At 41.2% G+C, this 22,932-nt stretch overlaps 1 protein-coding gene across 7 annotated transcripts in view; it reads left to right on the top strand.

Moving 5' to 3' along the window:
* EFCAB11 (EF-hand calcium binding domain 11) overlaps positions 1–22,932 on the top strand; it is a 134,586-nt gene that overhangs the window by 78,512 nt on the left and 33,142 nt on the right. The window lies entirely within an intron of this gene.

Raw genomic sequence — 22,932 nt, 5'->3', positions numbered from 1 at the left:
TCAAGGTCCATCCACATTTGAAAGGAATTTCCCTTTTTTTTAAAGGCTAAATACTATTCCATTATCAGTGTATACCACATTTTGTTTATCCATTCCTCTGTTGGTGGACATCTGGGTGGTTTTCACCTTTTGGCTGTTGTGAATAATGCTGCTGTGAATGTGAATGTGCAAGTTTTTGTTTGTTTTTAAATACAGATTTATTTTTTGTTTCTGTCAGTTTGCTTTGCCTTAAATCGTAAATGCTAAGGAGGAAGTCTGAGTCCCTTTGCAAGCATGGCCATAAATACAGCACGAGGATGCTCTGATTACCCCACGGTGTCTCATTTCCCTTTCACATTTTGGCATGTGCTGACCTCTTGGTAAGAATACTGTTCAGTCTCGTTTCTACTCAGCCCTTCATTTAACCATGTTTTGTCATTTCCTTGGTTTCAAATTTTCTCTCTTTATGCGAACTGGGAACTGAAGCCTTTCATTTGACTTGTGATCTTGTACTTTCTGGAAGCTCATACATGTAATTGCAGAACAAATAAAGCAGCTGGAAGAAATCTTTCCTGAACAAAACCCAAGTGGGGCATTTGAGTGTGAGCCAAGACTTCAGCAGCTCACAGAGGTTGATGCAGAAAGGCTGCTTATATCACAACACCAACAAATCACTCCTGGCCCCACAGGAATGTCCTGTAGGTAACGATCAGATAGAGGTAGGGACCTTTACACGTTTAATTGCCTGACCACAAAACAGAGTATTTACTGTAAGCTTCCAAGGTGTCTACACCAAGTTAATCATGTGATACACCTAAAGGTAGAGCAGTGTTGTGACTCCGTGAACTCAGAAATAGAGGGAGATTCTGAGGCTGCTCGTTCTGAACCTGGCCTCCCGCAAATTGCCATGTTCTAAGCAAGACAGTGTGGGTTTAACTTCCTGGGGTTCCGTTTCTCCAACCAAAATTCAGACCTGTAATGCAAATATAGCCACTGAGCAGCCAACTAATAATAAATCTTCAGCCCTGTGTTAACTGCCTCTTTTTAGAGGAGAAAGTTTAATGTCCTACCGTGATCAAATAATTAAGTAAAATTTCACTGGACATTTGGAAAAGATTGGTTATTTATTTTATTTAGGTATATACATATCCGTAGGTTTGGATTGACCGATGCAAAAGTCAAAGCTTGGGATGGAGGTATTTCAAAAAAATGGAAAGGAGCATCACAAGTTTTTAACCGTTTATCAGTTCCTTCAGACAACATTAATGATTACCTACATCAGTGCTTCTCAAACTTGGCACATGAGAGTCACCTGAAGGGCTTTTTGAATACCCGTCCTGGGCCCCATCTTCCGAGTTTCTGATTGAGTAGATATGTGGCGGGGCCTGCAAATGTGCATCCCTCACACAATTCCAGGCAATGTTGGTACAGTTGCTGTGCAGACCGCGCGTTGGACACCCGAGTTCTAGAGACACTCAGAATGCCAAGATGAAGACGGCAGTCCTGTCCATAGGGCAGACAGGATTAATACTAGCACTCTACAGTGTGATTGTATTAATCACACTGTGGCACTGTGTCACTCTGTGCGAGCACGTGTGTGTTTCAAAGGCATTTCAGAGCACGTAGCACATGCAAAGGCAGGGAGAACTGAAGCCACGTGATGCGTTCAGGGACATGGAGTTTGCGTTACTGGGGCAAAGGGCACATGGCTGGCCAATGGGTGTTTTTGGGGGGTGGAGGAGCATGTGGCAGAAGAAATGTCAAGAACTAGATGGAACTCTGATCATGATGGGTCTTGGGTGCCGTAAGGAATTTGATTGTTTTCCTCACCTGGTCACAAAAGGAATGGAAGAGAGAGAATGTAAAGATTCACAAGAGATCTCAAGGAGGTAGAGTTAAGGCTGCCATAGAATTTTGTCAAATATAATTTGATCAACCCAATAATCTTGCTGAAATCACATTTAGTTGAAAGTTAATCTCTCTGGTGTCTGATTCCTCTAGTTTTGGTAATTTTTACGCACCCTAAGATGAATTACACATGATTAAAAGTTACCTGTTTTTTGAGTTCTTTTTCTATCTACTCATCCTTGTCCACAATGGTCTATAATTGTGAACAATTGGAATACAAATATGGTAACAATGAAAGTATCTTACAAAAATAGGTTTTCTAATTACAAAAACAATCATGCTTATTACAGAAAGTACAGACAAAAAATGCACATAATCCCACCCATTATTTAGAAAATCATTGCTAATACCCTTAGAGACTCGCTCCTCCGATCCTCTTCTATGTCTATGTGCATTTTTTCCTCCTGAAATAGGGTCATGCCGCTTAAGTGTTGAAAACTAGTACCATTTGTATAAGCAATCTGGCAATTCTTGTACACTTGCGCTCTTCCTACTTAATTCTCATAGTCTGAGGTTTAGTCTGTTTTGAGTAGTCCCCTATGACTGATGCCCCAATGGAAATTTAGAGGAATGGAGTCAGCCAGGGGCAGATGGTGGGTCGGAGAGATAGACGTTCCAGGCCGAGGGCACTGCTGGTGCTGAGCCTCCAGGAGAGGAGACCATCTCCATCGCACCTGTCAGCAGTGGGAAGCTGTTGGTCAGGCTGGAGTGGAGTGGAGGCTGGAGAGAGAAGCAAATAAAAAGACGAAAAGTCCGCAGCATGTCACTGAGTGGTATTCCTTTCAACCAGATTGTTTTGACACCTTGGTGTTTTCACCAACTTGATTTTTGACTAAGTTATTTTTGACAAATTGCTGTCAGGCAAATGATCCAGATCTAACTTATCACATTTTGGGGCCTGGTGGATCCAGATGTGCTTTGTTGTGTGTGCACATGTGTGTTTGACAACGAACAAGTAGAAAGAACTGGCGTAAATGACTTTTGAAGAAGTAACTTGGAATTTACTTGGAATTTAACAACATCTATGTTTTGGGAAGGTACAGTGAGTAGAAGGGAAAATATCAGAACATGATTGAAGGAGCCAAGACCCTTAGGAGGCAAGAGGAATGGGGTCCAAACCTGACCAGAGAATGATGACCGGACTGATCTCGGGTTTGGGTTGTGTGGGTGGGGGTGTGGTGAGAGGAACAAGGAGGCAGAAGGTTGAGGATAATGGTCTGTATAACTACAAGCATGGGACCGTGGGCCCCAGGCGAGGTGGAGAATAAAGAAAGCCAGACAGACATCTGTGCACTGACAGAATGCTGAGTGGTCAGGGTCCTAGGAGTCTCAGAAGATGTTGAAAGGAAGCTGGGAATAAATGAGCAGTAGACTTGTAAGAGTGGTGAGTTGTGCGTGGTGAATGGGACCTTGACCCTGAGCAATTCATTTGCAGAGAAGTTCTGGGTGGTTGACCTGGCCCCTGGTCTTGCCATTGAAGGTCAGTTTTTGAAGCAGGGTAGAGGTGAAGGTCATCAGAATTGAGCAGATCAAGGCTCTCTAGGCGTGGAATTGTGGTTGAGACCTCACGCTGGTGTCCTTCTGAGTCTGCATCTCAAGACTGAATCTTTTTATCATTCTTTGTTATGCATAATCCAAATGTTTACATCTAAAGAGGTCCCTCCCTGTTAGGGTGTAAACATTCTTGTTAGCAAGTGACGCATTCTTTAACTGGTGTCTGAGAAGTCCAATAGACTCTTCAACTTTTTCTCAGGAACCTCCTCCTGGGATTGGTAGGGGAAGGAAATAAAAGTCCTGTGTTCATTGCTTCTCCATTTAGGGGGGAGGCAGCTTACGTTTCAGAAGAATAGTGTTAATAATAATAACAATGGCTGTCATTTGTTAAGCACTTGCTACATGCCAGCTACTGGGCTAAGCACTTTATGCAGATGGTCTCTTTCCAGTCTTACAACAACTGCGCGAGATGGACACTTCTCTTGCTGTTTCGCGGATGAGGGCTTAGAAGATTAGAGAAGCCCCTTGTCTAAGGTCACTCAGCCAGGTCCCAGAAATAGTAAGAAAAGTGAAGCCAGGAAATTGGGGTGCAAACAGGACTTTTATGACAGACCAGGTGTCAACACCCAGGGGTTGAGGCAAAACCAGATGTTGAGTGGGAGGAGGCAGCAGAGGAGTTAGCTGGGCAGAAGGTGCTCGGGGTGGATCTCTGACGAGGGAGGGGACCAATGCCCAGGCAGCAGTGTCACTGGCACCCACACTGGCTATGGTCTCCTTCCTGTACTCACTCATCTAAGCCAGCAGTTCTGTACGTGTGACCCCCAGCCCCAAGCGGTCTGTGAGGTCAAAACAATTTTCATAACGCTAAAGCCCAGTTTGCCTCGTCTCACCCTGCTGACATTTGCATCGATGATGCAAAAGCTGTGGTAGGTCTAACTGCATGAATTGTTTCCCCTGTGTTTAGCGTGAATCGAGGCAGTAGCCCCAAACTCTCCTGGTAATCATTGTATTCATCATCATTTTGCCCTCACGGTTAAAAAAAAAAAAAGTCAGTTTTCACTCAATATCCTTGATGAAGCCATTATTTTATTAAATCTTAACCCTCAAGTGCCCATCTTTTTACCATTCTGGGAGTTGTCCAGACTGCGTTTCTGTTGCATGCCCACACGTGGTCTCCAGGAAAAGCACTGCACGATTGTTGAAGTGGAGATCTGAACTGGCCACTGTTTTCCTGCAACACTGTTTCTATTTGAGAGAATGACTGACAGACAAACTACGGTTATTTAGATCTGAGTATTTGGTCGACATTTTCTTAAAAATGAACGAAGTGAGCCTGTCATTTCCAGGAAAACAACTGTGACAGTATTTGTTGCCAGTGATAAAATTCCAGCTTTCAAGTGAAAATTAGAATTTGGGAAACTTGTATCTACACTGTAAGCTTGACAGTTTCTCAATACTTAAAGAGTTTTCTACTAAATTTCTGTGGTGATATTAACAAATGTAATTTTTTAAACGTTATATAATGAAATGTGTTACATTTAGAGGATCTGTGTAACTCAGTGAATTAATATTTTCCAGATAACCAATGCATGATGTTACAAAATCATGGTTGAGTAAAAGATCCATTGAAAGTACAAAATACACCAAAGGATTTTAATGTAGCAAAGTATGAAAAGTTAATTGATATGATTTCAAATTATACAGTGCAGCTAGCCTTTAAGAAACTACCACTTATTGAGTTATAGTGTAATATCCAGAAAGAATATCTAGTTATATGAAAAGACTGTTAAAATAGTCCTCCCTTTTCAGCTACATATCTATGTGAAGCTGTATTTTTCTTTATACACTGCAATCATAATGCCACAAAGGGAATTCAGAAGCAGACGTGAGAATCCAGTGGTAATTTACTAAGAAATTAAAAGATCTGCAAAAATGTAAAATAGTTCTCTTATATCATTATTTTTGGGGGGTTCGTCTTGGAAAATTTACCTAGTTTTCATTAAAAAAATTTATGTTAAAATGTAATGAACTTAATGTTATTTTAAAATGAATTAATATTTCTAAATTTTCTCAGTTTTAAGTTCTCATATGGTAACTTTTGATAGATATAACCCATGTAAGCAGAAACCTTTAGAATTCTCGATTTTTGAGAGTGTAAAGGAACCCTGAAGCCAAAAAGTTGGGGACTGCTGATCTATCACACATAGAGTCCCTACCAAGTACTGGGTGCATGCAGGGATAATATGATGTACTGGACAGATGTGGGTCTTGCCTACAGGGCTAATAGTCACGTACATTTAAGCAGATAATTCCCATAGAGTGAGATAAGTGCAGTGACGGGAGAAGCACTAGGTGATATGGTAGCACCTGGCCTTGTTTAAGGAAGATTTCCAGGAGGAATTAATGTCTTTAGTAATACTTGAAGGTTAGCCAGGGAAAGAGGAGAGCTTGATTGCTTTAGGTATATGGAAAAGCACGTACAAAGGTCCCCAGGCAAGAGATGATGACTTCAGTGCAGAAATGACTTCAGTAACTGGAGCACAGAGTGGAGGGATGGTGAGATGTGACACTGGACTAGAAGACAGTAGCCAGGTCATGAAGGGCTGTGTGAGTCCAGAAGTCAGGACCTCCCCCTGGGGGAAATGGAGGATCCAAGGGGGTTTTAAGTCAGGACAGTGACATCAGATTGCATTTTAGACCAATCTCTCTTGCCATAGAGAATGGATGTCTAGAGGCAGGGAGACCAGTTCAGGATCACCATGGCAATCAAATCGAGAGATGATGGAACCTGGGCTAGGATACGGCTAAGGTGTTGGAGAGATGTGGATGGATTTAAGAGAAACTTGTGTGGAGAAGTTTACAGATGTAGGTAAATAGATTGGGAGTAAAGAGGGAAGGGTGGGCATCAAGATTGAATTTAGGTTTCAGGTTTAGCATCTGGGAGCAAGGACAATGTTCACTGACAGAGGGAACACAGGAGGTACAGGTTATAAAAGGAGGGTGAATTCCATTGGAGCCATCTCCAAGCCATCTAAGAGGAGATGCCCAGTCGGCATTTGGGTATGTGGTTCTGAAGCTGAGGAGGAAGATCTGGACTAGGGACATAGATTTGAGAATTATTGGCATATAAATGGTACCTGAAGCCATAGGGTAAGTGAGATCTTGCAGAAGGAGGATTTAAACAAGAAGGGACAACTATCTAAGGGAGCACCATGGGGAGTACCAACATTTAGGGGATAAACAAAGAAAGGCGAGTGTGCAAAGATGGCTGGGAAAAGTGCCCAGAGAATTAAGAGAATCCAGAGACTATGTGGTCATTGAGAGCAAGGGAATAGAGGAAGAAGGAGGGGTCATTGATGACCAGTGTTGTCAAAAAATCAGTGAGATGATTAAGAGGCTCTTCTAATTTAGCAAGAAGTAGTTGTTGAGTTACTGACTGCATCCAAAACAATATCAGTGGAGTGGTAGGCTCCGATTGCTTGAAGATTGAGGAAGAGGGGAGGGGAGAGAGCTGGTGGAGGAGAGGAGGGAAAGATAGAAAAAGGTGTGGAGGGTGGGTGGAGAGAGAGAGAAAGATGTTGAGATTTGAGATTATTACAATTCTATGGGAAGGAGCCCATAGAGAGAGAAGGTTAAAGATAACAAGAGGGAAAGGGAAATCAATGATGAGGTTTCAGAAGAGTCAAGAGGGAAGGGGATTTGGAGAACAGGTGTAGGAAAACTAAAGTCTCCAATAGAGAACCAAGTTCAATTAAGGCATACAGTAGAGTGAACGTTAGCTGAAGAAGTTAGGGTATAGGATAGTTTAATTAGAAATGGAAGTTCCAGGTACTCAGTGGAAAGGTTTAGGAGGAGAGCAGTGGGAGTTTGGATCAAAGGAGAAAAAAACCCCAGAAGACAGGGGAGACTGGAAGGCCAGAGGGTCTCACCAGAGCGACCAAGCATAACAGTTACATGAGGAGACAGGTGGGATATACGCAGAGCTGTATCTCATTTTAGATATTGGTAATTGAGTAACAGTTACCTTGTCTTTTCACACAATGATGCATTTATATCACAAACTAAAAAATTACCTTCAACAATAGTGAATCTTTTTTTTTTTACCAAAACATCATTTTCTGGCCAATTCAAATTATCACTACGTGTTCTGTTGTTTACTCTTGTGTTCACCAGGTTAAATCTTCAGTTATGCTCTTGCCATTAAGAGTTTCCTATGTAGAAAAATCTATTCATTAGGAACACATTTATTGCTTCATTGAGTTGCCTATTTAAAATGCAGAGAACCACAAATTAAACATAGTGCCTTTCCATTTTGAAGAAAAAGCAATGAATGGGTACTATTTTCTTGAATACATCGTGTTTGTCTTATAATTAATAGTCCAGATTCATAGGCTAACAGATGCCAGTCCTTGCTTGTTTCGATGCTTGTTCTTCATTGAAAGGGATGCTTCCTGACTTGCACATGCCATGTTCTGCATCGGGGAAGCGATAAGGCAGATGTAATGGAGACAGTTGCTTCTGGGGGGCAACTAAGTGGTCAAAAGAGACGCTGGTCTCCAAAATCTATTTCTCTGAGGTTAATTACACAAAGTAGGAAACGATTTCTTCATTGAAATTGTAAAATAAAATATCTCAGGTAGCTTCCATATAAGATTAACTCATTAAATGCTTATAGATTCCATGTCTACAGCCCTCTTCTAAATATTTATTGTATTTAAGACTGTGGTGTTTGTTCCAGAAATCTAATTTGTCTAGATTTCTCATATTGGGAAATATGAATATCCCTGTGTTGAATATGTACAAGTGTGGACTACAGTACAGTACAAGGGCACTGTCAAGTGAAAAATCTGCCATTTAGTGAATCTGATCTGGAGGCAGAGTTTATTTTTTTATTTCTTCCCATTGTGACCCCCAAGAGGTCATGTGTTCCATTCCTTAACACGTATGATGGATTGTCCTATCAGTTTCCAGGCTGGGGCAGACTAACGGAGAGAGATTTGTCTTCCATGCCACCTGGTCCCATCAGGCTCCCAGCCCCACCATCCCTGTGGTAAACAGAAGCCCCTCCACGCCCCCTGGTTGTCTCCTGTTTATTCTACTTGGATCTTCATTTGTTCTGACTCAGCCTCCACCCTTCACTTCACTCGGACTTCTCAAGGACATCCCTAGAATCCCTTTTCCATTGTAAATGAACTTCCCTGCATCCTTAACTGAGTGATGGAACGCTGCATCTGCTCTCCTTGTTTAGTTGACGTTCAGCTCTTCCTCCAGAGCTTTGCTCGGTTGGTCTTTTGAGACAACACTGCTTCAGAAGCACAATGCTGTTTGAAGACCAACATTTCCCACCCTGTGGGGACCCTGCTTTTTGGATCATCATGCTATCTGACTGATTTGCCCTCTGTCCATGGCACTGTCATCCACTAAGCTCCAAGTCACCTTCCTCATGTATAGCTTCTTCCCAAACCCAAACTCATCATCCTGGGTGCTACCCAGTACTTTAGATCTTCAATTCCTTCACTCTCTCAGTTCTAATGACCTTCACCTCCGTTGCTTTAGCTGACTGCTCACATTTAGCAGGAGCATTGTTTGGTCCTGGTAATATCTGAACCATTACCAGGAAATGCACCATCTCTAAAATCTCATACTCAGATAACTCTTTTCCCTGAATCAGGACTTCTGATTCAATATTGAGTGGTCAGGATGGTAGTGGGCATTCATATTGTGTTTCTAGCTTTTTATGGAAATGCTTCTAAGTCTCACCATTCAAGATATTGCTATAGAGTTTTGGTGGAAGGAAAAACTCCTTTCTATTCCAAATCTGCTCAATTGTTTTTCATCGTAAACAGGTGTTGGACTACTTTGAATGTTTTGTTCCTACACGTGGGAAGTACTCATACAGTTTTTCTCCCTTAATCTGATATTTACAGCATTAAATATTTTTTCTCCTCCATTTTCCTCTCCTTCTGAAGCTTCTTTTAACATCAAAGTTCCCCTTACATTTTCTCCTTAATTTTTCCCCCTTACATCTGTCTCCATCTCCCCCTACCTTTTTAAAAAATCTCTCCCTACTACATCCTAGGAAATTTTCTTAGTTTTGCCTTCCAATTCATTAAATCTCTCTTAAGCTGTATCAAACTTGCTAATATTATTTTTTCATTCCAAGATTTTCAGATGGTTTCTTTTCATGTCTACCTCTTCTTATTTCACAGCCTTCCAATTTCACAGTCTTGTGTGATAACTATTAATCCCTCCATTATGATGATTTAGCATTTTTAAAGTCTTTTTCAGAGTGTTCTAATATACCTATTTCCTCAGATGTGAGTTGTCTCATTTGTTAGACTACATTTAGTCATGCTGCATATCCTTGAATGTTTTGTAATTTTCTTTTCTTGAGAGCTTACTTCCCATATGGATTTGCTCTACAAGGGTTCTCCCTGAGGAGTGGTTTTGAGATTTCCTCAACCTCATGCCCATGAGTTTCTTAGCTCTGTAACAGGTCATAAATGAAGCATGGCTTGGGAATCCTACTGCAGGGAAGTAAAAATTTCTGTGCTTGCATGCAATATAGACTCAGATGCTAGTCAACTGTAGGCATCTTATCTTCATTTGTAGTCACAGGTAATTTGAGGTCTTGACCTTAACTGAAAAAAATGGAAGTAATCTCACCTCATCCTACCCCTAATATTTCTGGGGTGTATTCAGTCCCTTTCCCTTTGAAGATATAGAAACCTCAGGCCCCTCTGGTCTTTCCAACACCTGCCCCTACCCCAACCTCACAATCAGTGAAGGCCCTAGCAGAAAAGAGAACACCACAGAAATACTTAAATTCAAGAGATTTTAATGAAGTATTGACAGAAGTACAGACAGGAATAATGAATCCAACAAGATCATTGGAGGTACCTAGAGGCTAGGAAGCTGTCACCACTCCCAGTCCTGAAGGGGCAAGGGAGGGAATGTCATCATTGGAGCCCAGGGACAGCTGGAGCTATGGAGGAGGGTAGCAGCAGAGTTTGGAGGGAAGTATCCACTACCAGAAGGAAGACCTGAGCCAGGGAGAGAGCAGGAAAGAAATATCTCATCCTTTCTCTTCCTGTCCTATCTCTTGCTGGTAACATCTGTTGGCCAAACCCAGCTGGAAGGCATCAGCGTGGGAGCCCAGGTAACGTGGTCCAGAGGGGCACAGAGCAAGGCAGGGAAAGGACTGGGGGGATACGCAAGTAGATAATAAATAAATAGTACAAGACATGTGATTTTTCAAAAAATTATCTGTTATTTCTATAAGTTGCAGCAGACTGAGAATTTTCAGTGAGGGTTTATGCTGCCACGTTGACTCAAAAGTCTAATAATCAATCCTTACTCCAGCCTCTTACACCTGAATCTCTCATTCGGGCACACCCCTAACATTTGCAGGGCCTGGGGCAAGAGTACAAGTGGAAGCCCACCCGCTGTATGTCTATGTATGTGAAAATTACAAATCAAGGTAAACTAATTAAATAAAGTATGTTTTATCCTCCTACTTTGACAAATATACTTTATTTTTTAATTTATTTGGATCTTTTATTGAGGTATAGTTGATTTATAATGTATTAATTTCTGATATACAGCATAGTGATTCAGTTATACATGGACATATTCCTTTTTATATTCTTTTTCATTATAGGCCATTGCAAGGTATTGAATATAGTTCCCTGTGCTATACAGTAGGACCTAGTTGTTTATCTGTTTTATTATAGTAGTTAGTATCTACAAATCCTGAGCTTTCAGTTTATCCCTCCCCACCCCTTTCCCCCTTGGTAACCATAAGTTTGTTTTCTATGTCTGTGAGTCTTTTCTGTTTTGTAAATAAGTTCATTTGTATCTTTTTTTTTTTTCAGATTCTACATATAAGTGATATCATATGGTATTTTTATTTCTTTTTCTGGCTTATTTCACTTAGTATAATAATCTCCAGGTCCATCCAGTTTGCTTCAAATGACATTATTTTATTTTTTATGGCTAAGTAGTATTCCATTGTGTGTGTATATATATATATACCACAACTTCTTTATCCAATCATCTGTCAATGGACATTTAGGTTGCTTCCATGTCTTGGTTATTGTAAATTGTGCTGCTGTAAACATTAGGGTGCATGTATCTTTTCAAATTAGAGTTTGCTCTGGATATATGCCCAGGAGTGGGATTGCTGGATCATATGGTAGGTCTATTTTTGGTTTTTTAAGGAATCTCCATACTGTTTTTCATAATGGCTACATCAAAGTACATTCCCACCAACAATGTAGGAGGGTTCCCTTTTCTCTACACCCTCTCCAGCAGATAAATATACTTTAATAATGACCTTAAAGACAAAGCTGTATTTAGAACTCATCAATTGCTGGGAGATCCACATGGGACACCCATGGCACAGGGAAGAGCTGGCCTCTGTCCCTGGCTCTGCTCCACGTACTGAGGAGCCTCACACACACTTATGTGGACACCCAGCCCTCAAATCCGACCTTAACCCACGTGACCTACAAACGTCCATCCTTTGGGCGGACCCTCAGGAAGAGGCCTGTACAGACACTGAGAGGGGGCCAGCCTGTTTGGGTAGGGAATCCTAGGGTCACCAGGTACCTGGAATGTGGTCTAAAAGGTGGAGGATGTAGACTCGGGGTGGACACATCATGTGGGTCTTGCAGCCTTGCATTCCATGAGAGGGGTGCAGCTGGAGAAGGGCCAGAGCAGAGCCCTCTGAATGCAGGGCCCAAGGCAGGGTCCCCTCTGGCCTGGGTCTAGTGCTGGTCTCATCACACCTGATCTTCAGCTTCATCGAGGCCTCCAGTCCGTTTTCTTCTCTATATTTTTCTCAGATTGTGAGCTTCTCGTGAGACTCCCTGTCCCTGTCTGGTCCATCACATCCTCAGCAAGGCCCTCAGCTTCCAGCCCCCTTGTCCTTCCTTTGCGCCTGCTTGGCGACCAGACCCTCCATCCCCCTGCTTTACACTCAGGTTGTTGAGCTCCTGCAATATGAATGGTGTGAGCAGTGTACACATCCCAGCTGGACCTCTGGACCACCGGCTGTCTTTCTGTTTTCCAGGCAACTCTTTCCTGGTTCCCCCAGAAGCAGTTTCAAACCTTTGCCACTTTTCTCCGGCTTCTGCCCCACCTCTTTCCTGTCACTCTCTTCAAATGGCCTCGCTTCCCATTTCTCTAAGCAAATAGAAGTCACCAAAGCAGCGTCTTTTACTTCCACTCCCCTCTCTAGTTTTCTTGTACCCTGTTACTGACGACTGTGGAGATGAGGATGGAGGATGATGGCTAGCTTTTTCCACTCCGGCCCTGACCTGCCCCATGACTCCCTCCTGGACAGAGGTGAAGGGGCTGCCCCACCCCCCCGGCAGTCTCCGGTAGATCCTTTCACCATGGCTTTGGATTCTGCCCCTTTCTGCTTCCTGGGGACCCATCTGCATCAGTTATCTTCTCTCACGCTCTGCGTTTAAGCTGCAGTCACTCCTCTGCTTCTCGTATCCAAATCCCCTCCAGTCCATTGTGACCTTATTTCTGCCTCAGTAACTCTGCTGAAATCACTTGGACCAGGTTCAACAGTCACTTCTATTGGCTGAAGGTCTCTCTTTAGTCCTTGTCCACAGGATTTGACATGCTTGCCTTTTAAACACGCTCTTTGCCCTTGACATCGTGTTCTTCCTGCTTTTCCAGCCAGCCTTCCAAGTCTCCTTCCCTTCAATGTTGTCCTCCTCAGAGTTCTGCCCTCGGCTGCTTCTCTTAGTCATTAAAGTCTCAGCACTGGCCTGTGGCAGGTGCTCAGTCAATATCAAATTATGTATGCAAATCAAGCAGTGGTTTCAAGTTCAAGCAGTGTACTCAGGTCTTTAAAAGTTTAAGCAAGAAGCAGCAAACTTTTCTGGAGAGATACACATTTCCAATTATAAATGATGTATGACTTATTGCAGCTGGAGTCCACTGAGGGGAAAAGACTATAATAGCTTATTTCAGAACTAATGTGGCTATACGTTAGCAACAGAAATGATGTCGCTATCTTACTAGAAATAAAACAAAGAGATTACTTAGCAGCTGTCTCCCACACTGTCATTTCATTTTGCTTGGTAGTTCTTGGCAGAGAATCCGGGAAAGAAAAAAATAATAATAATTAAGCCACACTGTGTTCTCCCAGACCAAATGATTTCTGCTGTTCTGAGAAACAAATCTTAAAAGGCAATATATGTTTCATGAATATCAGAAATAGAATAGTTTCAGAGTTGCTTTTCTTTTTTCGCCAGAGACATGTGATTAAACATTATGGCCTTTTCCTTTCCAGGTCTCGTAAAGTTTCTCTTAGCACCCTGCTCCTTTCTCAGCGCTTAAGGGCCAAACATCAGCCTGGGGCCATAATTAGATCTTGAAACCCTCTTTGAAAAAAGAATTCCATGGAGAACTATTTAGGGCCCTCTTTTCATTGAGATAAAGAGATGCCACATGTGGAGCATTTATTTGTTTATTCATTCATCATTCATTCTACAAATAATTATGCTAATAGCCACTTAAAGTCATCTTAGAATGGATATTATTTAATGTGTGGAAGGATGCTTGGCAGAAGAAATGCTGAGTTTACTTTTTACTTTATTTGGCCTTTACTTGCCAAGGCTTCTTTTCCCCACCTTCAGAATGTGTTTGCCATCAGAACCTATTTTGCACAGTCATGTGTATCATATTGTTATGATTCTCTCTGTCCCTGTTGCAGTCATTTTAATAATGATTTGGGTTGTGTTATCTTTTCCTACTCTATAGTTAAGCCAAGAAAAACTCTTACCAGCCCAGGAGAAGGAGGAATTGTCAAAATTAAATCAGAAGTCAGGGTTCCATTGTCTGCTGATTTGTATGTGTATGAACTAAAACAGTGATGTTATGGCCACTTTAATTTTTATTGCTGTGTCCAAGAAAATGAATATGGCTAAAAGGGAGATAGATAAGGCATGTGTAGATTTCGTGGGGAAAATTAATAATGTTCTTATAATCTTCTGATTTTACCTACATGCCCAAGCCAGCACAAAGCAGAATTGAATACAGTGCCTAGCTGGGATAAGAACTCAATGCATGTTAGCACTGGAGTGTAAAAGTCATTGCCTGCAGTAACATAAATATATGAGTTAGGCTGGGTGTGAGGTTATAGAGAGTGGTGGGGCTTGTGGCAAATTGGAGAGTTCCCAAGTTGCCTAAAGGCATCCATGTTTAAAAACTTGAAAAACACTGTGCTAGCCAGACAAAACCATGTCTAGAGATTGAGTACTGTCCCAACTTGAGTGTTAGTGATCTCTGAAGTATGTCTGCCCCTGGCCTCATTTCCTCTCTCCCCTTCCACACACCCACTTTTACTCATCTCTGACACCGCTGTCCATCCCATATCTTACACCACTTGCTGCCTTGGCCAAGAGCTGCGATCACAGTCTCTGCCTCATTTCAAAGAATAACTAACAAAATGTACCTGGGTTTGAGATTGTTTGCTTACATCTGAACCAAGCATCATTTAAAACACTTTTTCAAACTTGTTAGTCCTTGTTAGTTTGTATATTATTTATATATATATGTATAATATGTATTCTTCATTTGAAAGTTCTGACAATATAGAAATAAACTGTGTTCCTTCCATTCTTCCCTCTGCCAATCCATTTCCCCAGATAAATATTATTAGCTGTTTGGTGTGTATTCATCCAGATTTTTTCTGAGCATATAAACTAGCATATACAGGCACAGACTTGCACACATTGATGATACATGAATATAATATTAAAATGTGGCGTACCATTCTGCAACTTGTTTTTTCATATGGTACAAATTTTCATAATAGTCTGATTATATCACATTCTTTGTAACTGCTCTTCTTTCAACAGTTTATCAAGATGTAATGATTCACTTAATCTGTCCCTCCTAGTGGCATTTAAACTGCTTCTAGCTTTTCTGCTGTTTTTCTGTATCTAACTCTCGACATGGATGTGTGATGGCCACGTTCATGTTCAAAACCAAACTCCTGAGCTTCTCCTCCAAACGGGCTTCTCAGAGTTTTCCCATCTTAATTCACAGTAGCTCCATCCTTGGTGCCACTTGTACCAAAACCCTGGGAGTCATCCCAAGCGCCTTCCTTTCTCTTCCACTTATATGCGCTCTGTCAGCACCTCCACTGCCACACCCTGTCCAAGCCACCGCCACCAACCTAGCCTCTCAACCTGGCTCCAGGCTTCTGCCTTCGCTCAACAGTCTGTTCTCAAGCCTGTTCTCAGCCTGAGGGATCCTTCTCAAATGTGCAGCAGATCAGGCCACGCTTCTGCTCCCAGCTCTCTGGTGGATTCTTATCTCACTTGCATAAAAACTGGTCAACAAGACCTTAACTGATCTGGCCCCCATCGTCTTCCCACCCATACTCATCTGTAGCTCTCCTGCTCACTCATGCTGTCTCAGCCACACTTACCATCTCACTTTTCTTCAAACGCACCAGATGTGTCCTGTTCTCAGGGCCTTTGCACATGCTCTGCCTGCTGTCAGCCAGGCTCTTCCCCCACATATACACAAGCCAGCTTCCTAACACTTCCAAGTGTTGAATTGTCCCCTTCCCAGAGAGGTCTTCCCTACCCACAGTATTTATAGAGAACACGTCCAGCCTTCTTTATCCTCCATCTGTGTAGTACTTATCACCACCTAACATATTTTACAAATAGAGGTTACTTTTTCTTTTGTTTATTATCTGTCTCTACCCCTAGAAGATAGCTCAGTGAGGGGAGGAAATTTGTCTACTTGGTTCTCTGCTGAATACTCAGCACCTAGAAGAGTGCCTGCCACACGCTAGGCTCCCAAGAGATACTTGCTGAATGAGCAGATGTTATGAATATGTCAGCAGTGAACGTCCACATGCAAGATACTCATTTGCTCACATGTGGGGCTCTCTCTTCAAGTTGAATTATTCGAAGTGGAATTGCTAAGCCAAAGGGTGCATATTTTAAATGTAGTAGACATAGCAAATTGCTTTCTGAAAAGGCTGTACTATTTGGTATATGATATGATTGTTCTTATTTTTTTTTTAATTCTATTTACCATAGAATTTAACCTGGGTTCAGGGGTAAGGGTACAAGTGAAAGAGATCTTTGAATTCAGGGATTCTTCACCTGGGGTCCATGAACATAGACCTCTGATGGATATTTAGCATGTTTTTAAACTAGACACGTTGCCAACAAAGCACGGTCATTTTAGCAGTATCTGGGACTTTGTCACCGATAGACGTCACAGATATTTTTGCGTCGTAATATAAATGTTATGGCAGTCTTGAATTTGTTCACCCTCTTCACTGCTTTGAAATCATAGTGAATCCACCTGCCCTTGAATCCTCCCTTTCCTTTAGCCACCGCTGGTTACTCGTCTTGCCTCTAGAACTTGTTATTTAGTGTGTTAATAAAGAAGCACCTATACTGCCTTACTGCTAATTTGTTTTTTTAATACTCTTATATCTATTTCAGTATAATTGGTTTCATTTTATGCATTTAAAATTGGAGTCTTTATCAAGCCACCACAAGGGTCCGTGGTGGCAAAACAGTCAGGAGCTCTGTTCATCGAAGGGGCCATGATTCATTTCAAGGAATAAGTTACTCACACAGATAATCATTAGGTATTTGATAAAATTAAAGTGCCACAAAATTTCAATAGCAGAATAATAGACACACAGATATTCGCAGCTCTCATGTCTTTCAGTCATTCATCAAATGCTTATTGATTAAGTGCTTCCATGTGCAGTGCTCTGTGCAGAGCGTTCTGGAAATCAAAGGTGAAGATCTCATCCTTGGTTGTGCTCGCTGTGGAACATTTTAAATGGCTCTATTCCAGTGATGCACATCAGACTGTCTACCCACAGCCTTTCCTTCCTTTAGTCACTCCCTTCCTCTGCCCACCTTGCTCCTGGCTTCCTTCTAGACCCACATTTTCTTCCTATGTGATCTTATGCAGAGTTATGATATTTAAATGCTGGGGATTTCCAAAGTTACGCCTTCAGACCAGATGTCTCCCTAAGGTCCAGGTTTATCCATACGTACCACCTCCACTTGGGTGACTCACGGCACCTCAGGCTTCACATACTCAAACATGTTTCTCCCTCCTGTTTCAGTAAGTGGCATCACCATCCACCCATTGACTCAAAGCTAAAAATTGCCCAAGGATCTTCCTTGAATCCTACCTTTCCTCTACTTGCCTCCCCCTACTCCACATCCCTAATGCACTTCATCAGCAAATACCACTGATTCCATATTCATAACACCTTGTGACCATGCTGTTCAAATTGTGATCAGCAGAGCGGCGCTGGTCACGACAAGTTAGGTACAGACGTGGAGAGTAAGCATTAGAAGATTTTATAGCAGCTTGAAATTGTCATGGTGCCCACATTCACGATGGCAGGCTCATCTCACCAAACAGGCGGAGACCACTTCAGTTCTGGCAGCTCAAATGCTGGGTCCCATGTGGTGCAAATTGTGTAGTAAATAACCCTGTGCGGTAGGACCGTGTCACTGTATGTGATCGCTTATGATTGGTTTGTCAGCTGTACTCTGTGAAAATGGAAGTGTTTCATTTTACAACTTATATTCACAAGTTTTCATTTTTAATCAAAAATTTTCACTTTATTGTCTAACATTATTAGTTAATTAAGGAAATAAAATTAATGTTAGTTATTTTCACCCTTAATTTATGGAAGGTAAAACAAACCTCAGTGGAATTTCTTTTGTTTGCTTGCTTGGTTTTTGATGAGAAAATATTTGTCTTTTCTAAATGTGGCAAAGAGTATAAAACAAATGGTGAAGGCAGAAGTGATTCTGAAGAGTACATATTGGCTTTCCTCAAAACTGTGTTCCCTCACGTACTGAGTTCAGTTGATGCTGACATCCCCCAAAACATAATCTTCAGTGATTTGTAGAGATGTACTGGCAGTGAAGCAATGGAACCATCAAAATGTGTAGGGCATTTACGTACAAAAATTAAGTTCAAGATCATAAGAATTTTTGTTAAAGAAAGAATATTGGATTAAAAAGCTGATTGGAACAGATGTTCAATATTTCGCATGTAAACATCAGGGCTTTACAGACTTCTTAATAAGTAGCATTTCAGCTTGCCAAGACTGAAATCCATATACAGTTGATGAGATGTTGGTGAAAGACTGTTTCAAAGGTATTTGCTTAGAAATGTCGGGTGAATCCGTAGCAAAGAAGGTAGCTCAAGTCCTACATCCAGAGCCCTCCAGCTCAGCGTCCTCTGCAACGGGCTAACAGTCTAGAAGACTAACTCACAGAGCGATTGAAGCCAGCAACACATCTTTTCATGGTAGCACGATCATTTCACTCATATTCCTGTTTATGTGCAATTGGAACATGACTGTGATATGAAAGGAGAACTTCTTTTCAGCATTGTCGCTGAAAAAGAACTTAAGTCTGGACTGCATAGACGAAGGATTACCTCGTCAACGAGTGTGGACTGGAGTTTGCGTTTGATGTAGGAGCGTGTGCAGAAAACATCCTGAAGAAGTCACCCTCATAAAGGGGCTGCATCAGAATATAAATCAGTGGACTGTGAGTCTCATGAGAAAGTCCTGCCCTGAAAAGAAATGTTGGTGGAACTAAACTGTAGGCTTAGTGCTGTCCTAAAAATCATGAATTAGATAAAGGCTGGTGTGTTAAATTCTGGCTTATTTTCTTGTGTTATATGATACTGTGGAAGCAGATCATAACCAGCTGTTGCTACACACTGAGGTGTGATGATAATCAACAGGACAAGTGTTCGAGAGTGTTTGATTTACAGAACAACTCTCAACGTTTCTGTAAAATCGGAAGACAGTTTGGTCTCGGCTTGTTGAACACATGAATTGGACAAGCAGGACTATATATGTATCTAATATATTCAGTATTTTTAACGATCTCAGTAGTTGCATGCAAGGAAGAAATGCAACATGTTTTTCAACAGTGGATAAGATCAAAGGGCAAAAACGAAAGCTGAGAACTTGGAAGAACAGTTTCTACAAATTATTATGACACATGTTCCATAATTTAACAATTATCAATATGGCAGGTGATGGTCTTCATACTGCACATCTGTGAAAAGCTATCATAAAACACCTTAAAGTTTGGTAAGGCATTTTGAATTTTATTTTCCATCAAAAGATCTATGCCTAAAAAATTCATGGATCCAGAATCCATTTCTTTCATCAAAATATCACTTATATTTAACCATAACTTATAGGATCCATTGCTGAAACTGATTTCTGTCGAAGGATTTAAAGGACTCTGAAACCACAGTAGCACTTTATCCATTTCAGATAAAATTTTAAAATGAACAATTCAATGAAATTGCTCTAAAATCTTTTCTATTCCATTCTATGAGACTTGTTTCTTTTCTGTTATTATTATTATTATTAAAATAAAACATAGGAACAGTTCAGATGTTCATTTTATCTCCTACAAGTGGCCTTGTTGGCAACCCCACCTAGATTAGATAAATTATCAAGCAAGAAACAAGTCAGTTTGTCCCATTAAAATTTTTAAGTATTTATATAGACTGTGTTCATTCAAAGTGTGCCTATAGGCATTTAATATGGGGATTCATTTTTTTCCCCAAAATGAAAAAAAAAAGTTACAAGTTTAATACTGAGCCTATATATTAGTTGCCTACATGCATACTTTCAGTGAACAAACAACATGTACAATTTTCATATGGCTTTTTCTTTTTCCTTATGTTTACTTTGGTAATATATATCACAATATAATTTCCTGTTGGTAGAACTAATAATACAGAATTATGGCTTTTATCTTGTATGTCTTTTTTTTTTGCACTTCATTTTTCTGGTTGTTCACTTTTATTAAATTTTACAAAGTATCAATTTGTAACAGACTGGAAAATTTTTTAAAGTGGTCCTTTAAACCAAAGAGAATTTAAGGAGCATTGCTTTAGGGGCTTAATAGAAAATGAGGCTTCTCTTCAAAACATACCCTCTGAAAAGAATTAGTTCTCTTACAAAGTCTCTCAAACTACCAGACGTTCCCAGTTACTTTATTTTGAACAAGAGTTTTAAGCCTGAAGCAGCCTCAATCAATGTGAGGTTTTGATGCTTACAGAGGTCACCTGCAATTGGGCAAATAAAGGAGAAAGAAAATTTAACACAGATCCATTTCTTCTGCCTGGTGTTATAAACTCGTAATTGCAAATATTGGCTATCATTGTAAATAAGCCTCTAAAAATCATTGTAAAAGCAATCTAGTAAGTGGTCACATATTAGAGATCACAAATACTCATCCCAGATTGAATGAAACAAACCCCCAAACACACCTTTTATAATGTTATGCAGATAGCTCCTAAGTGGCTTTAGGTAAAAATTTCTAGTGTCAGTACCAAGCATGGAATTTACAGTCCTGTGTTCCAGACAACTTAAACAGATGTGAAAATGACATGCCCTGGAAAATAAAGTTAATGTCTCTAAAAGTGGCTCCGGAGATAATCAAAACATTTGTATGAACGTGCACGTCAAGAATGAATAAAATTGTTTCATGAAACATGATCATGGAAAATGCAGTGTGTGTTGCTTATGAAGCTCTTGTCTCTGAGCCCCAAACCCACCCCTCTGTACTCTGCATGGTGAGGCTGGGACAAGGACTCTAAAAAGCCACGTTTCTCCTTTACCAGCTGCCTCTCAGCACATTCCATCTTCCCGAGGTGCAGAGGATGCCTGATGGCTGGAGAAGGGAGAAACACGGGCTCCTTCCTGCCTCCTCTCAGTTCCCGGGGTGGGGGTTGCTTCATTCCAGCTCCTGCAGTTGGTGCTAGTTTCCCACTGTTTCTCACCCTGGACCCCTCAGAGACACCAGCTGCAGCCTTCCAGAGTCTGGGCTTCTGGGCTCCAGCTCCCCAGGACCCTCCACCAGCCTTCTGGGTCCTCATAACCTCAACCTCTTCCTTCTTGCTTCTTCAGCCCTGATGATGGTAGAGGTTTCATGTATTCATAGTTACTACCTTTTTTTTTTTTTTTAAATAACTGCAAGGTATCCCTTTTGCTTTTCAGTCCTCCAATACCTATCTAACTTATTTCTTATGTTGAAGTCTCTTTTAAAACAACTATTTTAGGGGTGAGGATATAGCTCAGTGGTAGAGTACATGCTTAGCATGCACGAGGTCCTGGGTTCAATCCCCAGTTCCTCCATTTAAAATAAATAAACCTAATTACCTCTCCCCCCCCCCAAATTTTTTAAAAATAAAATAACTACTGTATTTCTGATTTCCTGACTGGATCCCAGCTGATAAAATACTTGGTACCAGGAGCAGTCCCAGGTGGTCTGGCAATGGTTTCGCTGTGTCTGGCAGGGCTGAGCAGCTTGCCAGCGCGAAGTGGAATGGGAATCCCTGCCCTGCAGTAGCATCATGATTAATCATACCACCCCCGGGGTAGATTGTGTTCGCGTGCTCACCGAAGCAAACATGAGGCTGCTGCATGTACCTGTTGCCGTAGTGATGACGAGGACTAAGAGTGAGGAATGGGGTGCCTATTTCTGCCTGGGTGGCCATTAGTAGAGGGAAAAAAAAACAAGCTCGAAACTTTAAACAGTCAATGATCCCACCTCTCTCCATCTGCGCTGCTGCCATCCTACATACACCATCCTACCCTATGCCCTCCTCCTTTTCCCCTGAAGTTTGCAATAGCTTCCAGCTTCCACTCTTCCCTTCTAACCATCCATTTTCCAGTGACCAAAGTGCTTTGAAACCAGCTCCTCTGCTTAAAACCTCCAATGACATCCTATTGCACTTAAAATCTAACCTCTTTAGCTTCATCTCAAACTGCTTTCCTCCTATCCATATCTTAGTCTTTCTAGTTCTTTCTGGCCTGGGAGCTCCCACACTTACAGTTCTGTCTTGTTGGAATTCACTTCCCATGACTGCATATGTGACTGGTTCTCATCATTCATATCTCATCTTCCCTACTTTTCCAAGCTTCCCTTCCACCTTTTCCCCTTGTAAAGATGTCACCGTGGGTTCATTTCTTTCATAGCATTTGCCACAATCTATCTATATCTTGTTTATTTCCTTGTTTGTCTCCCCCCACCAACCTGCACTCCATTAGGGCAGAGACCTGTCTGTCTGATTGATTGGCTGCTGTATCCCCAAGACTCTGCCCCAGTGCCTACCACATAGTAGATGATCAGTAAATATTTGTTGATTGAATGATTGCTCAGAAATAGTTTTCCCTCAACTGATTTATAATTTTAGTTATGAAGGATTTCAAGCATGCAGAAAATATCATAACAAACACCCAGGTAACTACCAACCAAATGTAACAGATTTGACATTTTGCCATACTTACTTCGGGTTGTACTTTCTTCTCTCTCACTCTTCGTTTTTAAAAGAAATGTTAAATGTAAAAGAAATGTATCCATTTCATCTAAGTTCAAAATTATTAGTGCAAGTTATACATGATATTCTCTTGTAATATTTTTAATGACTCTAAGATCTGCCTCACCTTCACTTCAGTTACCGGAAATTTTGTGAGCTTTT

This window comes from Camelus ferus, chromosome 6, assembly GCF_009834535.1.
Source record: "Camelus ferus isolate YT-003-E chromosome 6, BCGSAC_Cfer_1.0, whole genome shotgun sequence".
Taxonomy (NCBI): domain Eukaryota; kingdom Metazoa; phylum Chordata; class Mammalia; order Artiodactyla; family Camelidae; genus Camelus; species Camelus ferus.
This window is presented reverse-complemented; position numbering and strand designations above follow the sequence as displayed.